Genomic DNA, 11,891 nt, shown 5'->3' on the forward strand with positions numbered 1-11,891 from the left:
TATAGAATTTGACAACAAAATTAACATTCATTAAAGAAATAAATTTATTTATGACTATTTTCTAATTATAAATAATAACAAGACTTATAAAAAAATATTAATGTCATCATTTTTATTAATTAAATCATAATATTAGGTAGTTGATCGTTTTATAGGCAAAAATTATTAAGTAATTACGAAAAAATTAGCAATGAACAAGCAATAAGAATTCAGAAAAAATCTATTATATAATACCAATTTCATAATTAAAATGTCACATATCATATTCTCATATATTCTATTTATTATCTATTCTATTATATAAAAATCAGGTTTCTGCACTTAACGATGGAATTGACGTGACATGCTTACTCGAGATATTTTTCACTAATAATTAAATCAAATCAAATCATATTTATTGAGATAAATTTAAATCATGTGAATTAAGGACTAAACTAAAATAAGATAATTTTTTAATTATTCAAATTAAATGCAATAAATAAAATTAATTTTGTTAGATAATCATGGTCTTCTGGTGTTCTATATATAGATAGCCACACAAAATTATAAAAATCATCATTTTTATTGCTTTTGTTGTTTTAACTTTTTTTTTAATGTATAAATGTACTCAAAATGAGAAGGTATGGATGAGTGTTTCATTAATTGTTTGTTTGATAAATATTATAGTCTGAAAATGTCTCAATTTAGGCATTCTATCGCTGTCGATAGAAGTTGAACCTCTAATAATTCAGGGTGACCATGATATTTTTTATAGTATTACATAGAAAAATATTTTTTAAAATAAATATACCCATTGTAATTAATTTTCTTTGTCAATATGTTATCTTTTACCTAACAAACAATATCTATGTTGTATTATTTTTATCAGAAGTCATACATAATTGATTGATAATTCTATATATAAAAATACTCATGTAGTAACTACATACCATATTGTTATCTCGCTAAAGTTAATTCTCCTATAATTATGCGAATGTATAGCACTATCAGATGAAAATTGATTGGATTACATTTATTTCTAACAAGGTAGATGATTTTTTAGGCCTAATCACGGTCCGAGTTGATGAAAATTTAAAAAATGCTAACAATACAAATACTTTTTATTTTTAATACCCAATAATAAATATATAAATTAAAACTAATATTGTTTCGTACAAAATTATAAAATGTATAGCATATTCAAAATATATCTAATCCGTATTAATTGTCATTATTTATCAATTACGTTATAACAAATCTGGTTATTAAAAAAGATTAAAATTAACTTAAATATACACAATATTATTTCATGCTTTTTATTTTTAATTTATTATCATAAAAAATCATACATATTATAGGAGAACCTCATCTTTTTGCCAACGGTTCTTCTATTCAATGGTTTCTATAAAAAAAAAGACATAATAATATTGTATTTGGCAAGAATATATGAGATTTTGAAAGGTTGAAGCATAAGTTTAATTCTTAACATATTCGTAGATAAAAAGACAACCAATAAAAGAATAAATGGTTAAAACTTCCTCAATACTAATAATCGTAATGTATGATAGGTGTTCTATAACTTTTTTGTATTTGATTGTTTCTTTATTATTTAGATTGGTATATTTCTAAAAAGGGTTATTCAATTTTTTTAAATTATTAAATAAAATCAGTTACAAACTAATTAATTAGGTTGATTAAATATCTAGATATCTTATAATTTAATATAATTTAATTTATATAGATACATGACTTTTACAGTTTTATTATTTATTTTAATAAATTCTAGAGATAATTTTTGCAAGTTATAATTAATTTTTTAAAATATATAAAATAAATAACATATATATAATTTTAAAGTTATTAATCATAAACTATGGACAAATTTAAAAAAAAAAATCTTATGGGTCAACATGTAATTTTTTGATATTTTTTTTTCTAAAATTTTTTAGAATTATCAACATTTAAGTTGTCTATACATCACTTCTCAAAATATTATGATTTCACAAGTTATAATATGTGGGGTAAATCACCTTTATAAACCATTTACAAACCAATTTTACGTATATCCCCCAAAATAAAAAAACTACGTGCATGTCTCAATTTACATATCTATGTAAATCAAATTTATGGAGTTCGAATTATGTGTTTTCGTAGTAACGTACAGTGCCGAGTTATATCTTCGGATTGTAACAGTCATATCACTACTAAATCGAATGAAGGAGATTCGATTTACAATGAGCTGGATTGCTACTAAGTGAGTATAAATTGAACCTTATTGCTTCGATTTAGTATGGACCATATAAATCGAAATTTATATCGATTTTGTAGGAGATGACATAATTCGAATTCTTTGAATTCAATTTACTTTCGAATCACAATGTCAAGTAATTCGAATCTTATAGATTCGATTTACTACTTATTACCCTAATTTGAATTCATTAAATTCGATTTATATAGAAATGTAAATAGAGACAACCAAGTAATATTTTTGAGTTTGGGAGATTCAAATAATTTTGGGGTGGCTTTGGTTTATCAACATAAATTAACCTAATATGTGATATTAGTTATTGTTATATATATGAAAAATGTGACTTATTTATGCATTGTTTGGATTAGAAGAATTTATAGGAAAATAAATGTTGGAGAAGAAAATGGACGAAAAAAATTAATTTTTTATTGTTTGGATCAACAAAGAAATTGAATGGAAAACATAAAAGTGTATGTGAAGGTCATGTAAATTTTTTTTCTTCAAAGTTGTGAAGAAAATTGATGCAGAAGTGCAAACATGGGTAAAAATATAAAGTTATCATTTGAATATATAATTTATATATAATATATAAAAACATTAATATAATTTTACTCTATTATAATTTTTTTTCTTCTTACTTTTCCTTCCATCTAAGCAAAAGAAAATTTTTTCTCTATTTTCTTTCCATTCATTTTTTCTTCATCTAAACAACACACAGAAATATACTTTTCTTTCCATTTTCTTTCCTCTCATTTTCTTTCTTTCCATTATCTTTCCTCTTATTTTCCATCTTATATCCAAACAATAGTTTAGTATTTATCCATTTATCTTCTATTAATATTATTATGACAAGGATATATGTGACTTTATAAAAATGATATAACCTTAACTTTGATTATCTGAGAATTTATTCAGTGGCTAGAATAGCTCCACGTCACGAACTAATGAATGCTTGCAATAGGAATGATCACAAAAATAGCTGAAACGGGTATTTGCAGGAATTACTCGCGTTTTGGGACTAGATGGGGACTTGTGAAATCCTCATGACCTGCCACGCTAAAATAGATGGGAACTAGGGGTGGTAAACAGGACGAAACCTATCGAGTTGGCCCGCATAACCCCCCAAAAGGCGGGATGGGTTGGAAATTTAAGACTGCCAAACTTAAAAAGCCTGCCTACCCCGCACTGCCTAATTCATGAGATTTGGTAGGTTTCGGCAGGGTGGGGTAGACTTCCCCGCTGAGCCAAGCTTTTATTTTGTCAGGACCATTTTTTTACAAATTTTTATGATATTATTGATCTACAAGAGGATGAAGATGATAATTGAAGATGTTCTAAATTATATTTTGGATTATGTTTTATGTTTGATTGATTATAAACTTGAAGGTGTTTAATTATATATTTTGGACAATATTTATTTTGCTTTGGACAATGTTGGTTTTACTATTTTGTTTCAATAAATTTGGTTTATAATTATGTTTATTACATATTTATAATTATAAAGACTTTAATGTGTGTGAATTTAAAAATTATAATTTTTTTATATTTTTAGAAATTATAAATTTATTGAAGTTATTGTGAAATTATATATATTGTTTAATATTTGATGGTTTATAAAAAAAAAGGAGAACCCGCCAACCCGCCAGCGTATCATTAGGCGAGGCGGGAGAGAAATTCAGGATCGCCTTACTAGGCGAGGCGGGGTAGGCCAACCCACCAGATGGCGGGCTTTTGGCAAGACAGAACGGGCTTTTCTGTTTGTCACCCTAATGGGGACATGGACATAAGTATCTGCCCTATAGAACCTATTAAATATACGGGAATATAAAATTATTAATTCCTAATTTATATACATAAATCCATTTCTTGAATTTAGCAACCCTAATTTCTGCCTCCAATTCAAATTCTTCCTTTTTCTTCCAAACTCATTCTCAGCCTTGATCCTCTCTCTCTCTAACTCACTTTCTCTGCCTCTTAAGTCCGTCACTACGTCGCTCAGTATCGTCCCAAAAAATTATGTTATGTTATTATGTTGGAATATGTTTTTATGTTTTCTCTTTTGGAATGTTAATTTTCATAACGAATATGTTATAAATTGTGTTGAATTATATTGAATCGATTATTTTATTATTATTATATTATGTCTTTTTGTGTTATTTTTTTTTTCAAAAGTTTTCAAAGAATATTCGTAGATACCCGAGGAGATCTACGTTCCTTAAGGGGTAATTAAACATGAACTTGCAATGACAGAGAAGGAAAAGGCCATTTTTCTTAAAATAGGAGTGATGGATGGGAAGAGGGCTTCTCACGCTCCCCTGAGTACTCATTACCATATCTAACTAGCAACGGGATCTAATCTGAGCCGATTTAAGAGGGGACGCGTGGACTTCATCTGCGTTGGGCATTTAAGATAATGAACCTAAGTCGGATTTGGGACCCTAACAATGAATTTTAGTTTATCTTGCTTGCATTGAGGTCTTACTAGGCCCAAATATATCTTGGATTAATATTTTAAGTCATTGTTATAACAAATACTATACTATTTAATATTATAACACTTAGTATATATATAAGTTGGATATATTTATAAGATATTTTTTTAATTTTATATTTATAAGATATTTTTTTAATTCAAATTAAAAAAATTAATTATCTCTTTTTTAGTTTTAAATATTATTTTCTAATGTAACAAAATCTGTCAAAAAAAATAAATAATCAATACATTGGATATTATTATTTATGTAGTACTATAATACATATATTATCGATTATTAAGTTTATAATTAATTTTTAATCTAATTTTTGGTAATTAAAATATAAATAATTGAAATTATTAAATGCTCAATATTTTGTGTCAAACCAATTTATTTTTTTATTGAATTAAAAAAATGAGTTGTTAATCAATTTTAAATTTAAATTTCAATTTGACTAAGAAAATAAAAAATATTTTAAATTTTATCTCACTAACCAGAATTAATTTCAAGATAAGAAATTACTTTATACATCATATATATTGTAAAATAGTATGGTCATTTGCTATTTTTTAATGGTAAATATTTTCAAATAAAATAGTGTAAGAAATTAGAAAAAAATGTATTTACAAGTTTATAAAATATTAATTTATTTTTCAATAGAATAAATTATATATTGAATAACAAAAGTTGTTATTAGTTTCTCTTCACACTAACTAATACTCAACGATGGTATTTCGGTACACTATGTTACCAAGAAATATTAATCGATCGATCTAATAACTTTTGTAATGACATAAGTTTATGAATTTAAAAATTTAGAAATCATTTCATAAAATGTGAAGTTTTAACAAGTAACAGTGCTGATCATATTGTTTTGACTTCAAGAATGAATATGATACCAATAAATAAAATTCTCCCAAGTAAATTTCAACAAAACAAAAGTCCATAAGTATTGCTATTAATGAAAAATTAATCTATTTTAAAGACAAATACAATTTTTTTCTACGGATTTCCTAACTCGGCAAGTCGATTATCCAAGAATTTTTTCATCCAAGTTTTATCCAAGTAGGTCCAACGCTAACAAAAACTACTCTCATTAAAAGAGCGTCATTACACGCGCTTTATCTTCTTCTCCTCCCCCGCATTTTTTTCTTTCAAATACACGCATACGTCATCTTCTTCTTCTTTCAAATTCACGTATACCTCCTCCTCCTCCTCCTCCTCCTCCTTCGCGCACGCAGATTTTTCTTCTTCTTCTTCTTCTTCTTCTTCTTCTTCTTCTTCTTCTTCTTCTTCTTCTTCTTCTTCTTCTTCTTCTTCTTCTTCTTCTTCATTATCGTCATCACCAACAACACCAACATTTTGCCAATAGATTATTTTTTCAATCGAATGGAATGGGAATGGAATTGCTAAATTGAATTGAATTGAATTGAATGGATGCAGGTGTTCTGAACCTGAATTGAATTGAATTGAATTGATAATCTCTAAATTATAGACAGAGGTGTTTCAAATTTGATTCTATATAATGGATTATGTTTCGTTCATTCAGTACTATACAATTGTTTCACCATGAGTACATATTCAGTTCATTATGCAGAAAGTTGTTTGAATTTGATTTTATATAATGGATTATGTTTCATTCATTCAATACTATACAATTATTTCACCATGAGTACGTGTTCGGTTCATTATGTAGAAAGCTGTTTGAATTTAATTTTATATAATGGATTATGTTTCATTCATTCAGTACTATACAATTATTTCATCATGAGTACGTGTTTGATTCATTATGCAGAAAGCTGTTTGAATTTGATTTTATATAATGGATTATGTTTCATTCATTCAATACTATACAATTGTTTCACCATGAGTGCATGTTTGGTTCATTATGCAGAAAGCTATTTGAATTTGATTTTATATAATGGATTATGTTTTGTTCATTCAGTACTATACAATTGTTTCACCATGAGTACATGTTCAGTTCATTGTGCAGAAAGTTGTTTGAATTTGATTTTATATAATGGATTATGTTTTGTTCATTCAGTACTATACAATTGTTTCACCATGAGTACGTATTCGGTTCAATATACAGAAAACTGTTTGAATTTGAATTTATATAATGGATAATGTTCCATTCATTTAGTACTATACAATTATTTCACCATAATAGCATGTTCGGTTCATTTCTGTTCTACACAATTCAAAACACTTCCTTCTCACCTTCTACTACTTTTTCACCTTGGAGAGAAGGATGAAAAGATAAAAAAAAAAAAGAAAAAATAGCAGCAGCAACAACAAAAGAATGGTGATAAGGAGAAAACACATGAAGAAGAAGGAACGCGAAAAAGGAGGAGAATGAGGAGGAGGAGGAACACAGAGAAGAAGGCGAAAAAGAAGAAGAAGACGCTCTGTGCGTAAACAAGCGTAAGAAGAAGAAGGGCGGGGGAGAAGAGAAGAAGCGTGAGAAAAGAAGAAAGTGGGAAAAAAGCGTGACCTAAAATTGCTTAGATGAACTTGGATGCCAAAATTGTTTGAATGTGAAAAATATCTCTTTTGGAGTTTTGGTTAAGTTAATTTACATATAATTCTAGCTCCAATAAAAGTTTTGTTTGCGACGAAAAGAAATATATAAACAACAAGGAATTAAAGGGATATCAGGGAATTAGAAAAGGTGTTTGTTTTGGTACGATGATAAATTCACATGTACCGATACGATTAAAATGTAGACAAATTAAATTACAACACGTGTATTATATTTTTCACATTAATAATTAATTTTTTTAAATATATATCATATCAATCATTTTACTAAACTATCCTTATACTTTAATAAAAATAAAAAAAATATTTTTTTATTTAATGTTACAAAATGACTAAAATATCCCTTTTTATATATTAAACAAAAATTACATTAATCCTTTTTAATTTAGTCAAAATTCAATTAGCTTTAGTTTTATAATTTTAAATCAGAATCAGTTTAAAAATCAAAACCAACATACATTTCATTATTCATGTACACTAAAAAATTGCATCATTTCTCATGAACCCTAATCTAATATCTCTTAACCCTATTCATACTGAAAAAAACACATCTAAAAAATTGTTCTTCATCCTTATATACCAATCTACCAATAAAGTGCAACATCATCCCTAATCCCTACCTGGACAGCAGCACCCTATCCTCACCCTCTCCCTTCCTCGTAGCCGCTCTCTCTCTGTCGGTCTTCACACAGTAGTAGCACGCGCCAGCAGTGGCCTTGTCGTTCTCCATGCATCAACAACCCTGTGTCGCCCTCCGTGTAGTGCAGCCATCGTGTCATTCTCCACGTAGCAGCAACCTCGTATCACTCTCCAGCGTCATGCCTTCCTCCACTCCCTGCAATTGCCATTCTCTGTCTTCCGTTTGCAGCTGTTCAGCCCTGCCGTTTCCGCCGTCTAGCCCCATAATTTTTGTCGACACAGTCTTCTGCATCTAGAATGGAGCATCAGGTAATTTGCAGTTCAATTCTAGCATTCTTTGTTCTAACTTTTGGTTTTTTTTTTTGATAATTTGTTGTTTTGATAATTTTAATTATTTATGGTTCTATTATTTGTGGTTATGTTCACTATTCCAGTGTTCTCTCATGTAACTTTTGCGATTTCTATTTCTTGATTATGTAATTTTAATTTGTGATTTGATATTTAATTTGTATTTGTTCTAATTTTAGTATTGTTATAATTTTAATTTATGCTATTCTAGTTTTAGTTTTAACATAGATGGTGATACACAGTTGAACCAAGGGGATGATGAAGATATGATTTCTAGCTCCAACAGCAAGCAGAGTTACAATTTTCAAGCATCCAATGTTGATCGTAAGAGAAAAAAGTACCTTAGATACCTGACCAGACTTAATGCTGCATAGTATGTTTGTGTTTAGCCATGTAATTTAGTTTTTTATATATATGATTCAAAAATACCAACCTATCCTAGATTCAAACCCTATGTTTTCTTGGCTTCTTTCATGTGATTTTAATGAATGTAATGTGAAATATACCTTCATCCTTTGGTAAAGAATTAGCATGAGGATGATTTATATGTTGGGTCGCACTTATTGGTCAAAAGATGAAGTCTTGTCTTAGGTGGAAATGAGTGGAAAGGTTTAGTAGAAGTTCCACGTGGCAAGTTTGTCAGATAGGGCAGTAACTCTATCACTAGAGAGAGAGTTGGCCAGGAGACCTAGAAAAACTATAGGTGAAACTAATAAAATTTTAAAAATATATACTCTTTAAAAGTTGAATGTAAAAAGGGATGTAAGCATCATTTATGGTTGGGCTTTCCTGTTTGATTCATGTAGCCTAGCAAGGCGTAGCTGTTGATGATTATATTATTTGTTGTTATTTGAGTAATTACTTTTTTTACAGATGCTTAATCCATCACCCAGAAGCTGTAGGAAGAAATCTTGCACATTTTGACCTGATTTTGGCAAGGCAAGAATATGAAAAGGGGTCAGACACTGGTGATTGGCTAGTACTTCATTTGCAAGAGTTGATATCACTTGCTTATTAAGTGTTGTTTACATACTAGAATATACTAGCATAAATGTTTTACCTATTGCACTTTGATTGGTATTGAAGACAATAATAATTTATTAACTGGTCACCTTCGACGAGTGGAGGCACTAGATTTGGTAATGAAAATATTGAAGTCATTGGTGACACTGAGTAGTGATAATAAGAATGCAGCCGAAAAGGTTCTTAAGAGCAATTTGGATAAGCTCTCCAATTTAATGAAAGATTTGGTGACAAATATGCCAAGCAAGCAAGCAAGGAGGTCAGAGGTATAGAAATTTTGTATAAAAATCTTTGAAATCTTGACTAAACTCAACCTCACCAAGTATTTTTATATAAAGCTCTGGCGCCTGATGTTCAAGCTGCTCTTGAGGCACAACTTGGTGAGCAGTTCATTTATTTGAAGAAGCTGGAAAATAATATAGAACTGATGGCTATAGCCTGATTATTTTGGTTAGTATAATGCATCACGATTATTCTTGTAGACCAGGAGAATATAGAAATGATTTGAAGCTTGGAAAATTTGTTTTGACTAAAGCCCGAGTATCATGGCATTGGAGTTCCATGCTTCCTTCAAGGACTTGTTCAAGCCATTGGAAGCAAAATCAGGGAGGTTAAGGCAAGATTTTGTTAAGGGAGTTTTGAGTAAAAGCAACTGTTTTCTTTTTTGATGATGAAGTACTATTATATTCCTATTTGTTTTTGGTGTATCTGTATACTTGTTTTGGAAACTTGACTCTTACAAACTTGAATGATGAACATTTTTTGTGATTAAATCAAATAGCACATTTCTTTGGTCAATTTAATTTTCAACAATTAAAGGAAGATTCCATTATTATTAGGCATTTTTTTATTCCAGGTACTTGTATAAATGACACAGTAATGCCTTAAAATTTCTCTAGGAACCTATTACTTTATAGGAATATACTCGAGTACTAAGGCCAAATTTGAATAAATGTCATCCATAAATGCCCAGTCTATATAATTACAAGAACAACATTAAAGATAATTCTCTATTTGCGCTTTCTTTTCGCTACACACCCCTTTCCTTGGTTAAAATTGGTGATACTTTTCAACAGTTTAAATACAGATTCGTAAAAGGACCTCCTTAGAAGAGGATAATTCTATTTACTGATGTAATGTGCATAAGGTAAGCTAAAAAAGAGGATACCATCTTATTCCTAATAACTAATGCATAATTTTCAGAAATTTCACCGCATTTCACTACCTATTTTGGCCTAAATATTTCCTAGAATCATTTTTACAATTGTTGCACACTACAAATAACTGAGAACAGGGACTTAGCACCCAATCAAATAGCTACTTCCAAATTGTACCAACAAAGCAATGTTCATAGCAAAAAAAGAATAGCTCAATAAAGAAAGTTAACTTCTATCAGACACAGCAAAAAACTTCTCACCGGCTCCTTTTGTGATCGCATTTTGGACAAAAGTGATTGGAACATAACAAGTTTCTGCCTTCAGCAATAGAAGTACACAAAATAGAAGGTATAGCCATTTTGTGCAATCTATTATTCTGCTACAAATCTAACAAATAGAATACAGAATGCAAAGTAACTGATGTAGAAGTATCAAATGAGGGCATATACTAATTTTTTCCAAAAGCATACACATCGCTCTTATCAGTTAGTTTACCTGAAAAACAAAACTTACAATGTTATATTTTTTATTTGAAGGAAAAACAGAAGCTCAAAACTATAATAATAGGTTAGATTTTATCGATGTGCCTCCCTTCTTCTCTACATTAGTAAGAGAATACTTGTAAAAATAAAATTATGAAAACGACAAATTTGATTCCACAAATTAAAATTACATAATCAAGAAACAGCAATCGCAAAAGTTACGTGAGAGAACAGTGGAATAGCGAACATAACCACAAATAATAGAATCATAAATAATTAAAATTATCAAAATAATAAATTATCAAAAAAAAAAAAGTGAGAACAGAGAACGCTGGAACTGAACTGTAAATTACTTGAGGCTCCATTCTAAATGCAGAGGACTGTGTTGACGAAAACTGTGGGGCTAGACGACGGAAACGGCAGGGCTGAACAGCTGCAAACAAAAGATAGAGAGTAGCAATTATAGGGAGGAGTGGAGGAAGGCATGACACTGGAGAGTGATAAGGGGTTGCTGCTACGTGGAGGACGACATGATGGCTACTGCATGGAGGGCGACACAGGGCTGTTGATGAATGGAAAACCGCTGGTACGTGCTGCTACGTGCGACTACAAGGAAGGGAGGGAGAGAGTGAGGATAGGCTGCTGTCAATGAAGAACAATTTTTTAGATGTGTTCTTTTTTGTATGAATGGGATTAAGAGATATTAGATTAGGGTTCTTGAGAAATGATACAATCTTTTAGTGCATATGAATAATAAAATGTATATTTTGATTTTTAAATTGATTCTGATTTAAAATTATAAAATTAAAGCTAATTGAATTTTGATTAAATTAAAAAGATTAATATATTTTTTGTTTAATATATAAAAAATGATATTTTAATTTTTTTATAATATTAAAAAAATATTTTTTTATTGTTATTAAAATATAAAAATAGTTTAATAAAATAATTGATATGATATATATTTTAAAAAAATTAATTATTAATATAAAAAATATAA

At 29.0% G+C, this 11,891-nt stretch overlaps 1 long non-coding RNA gene across 1 annotated transcript; it reads right to left on the reverse strand.

Annotated features, from left to right (window-relative positions):
* Positions 303-11,593, reverse strand: LOC110271010. The gene is made up of 3 exons (XR_002360949.1): positions 11,235-11,593; positions 9,400-10,904; positions 303-315 (listed from the first exon to the last, which is right to left on the reverse strand). It is a non-coding gene; the product is annotated as an uncharacterized LOC110271010 (long non-coding RNA).

The sequence above is a fragment of the Arachis ipaensis genome, chromosome B04, assembly GCF_000816755.2.
Source record: "Arachis ipaensis cultivar K30076 chromosome B04, Araip1.1, whole genome shotgun sequence".
NCBI lineage: Eukaryota > Viridiplantae > Streptophyta > Magnoliopsida > Fabales > Fabaceae > Arachis > Arachis ipaensis.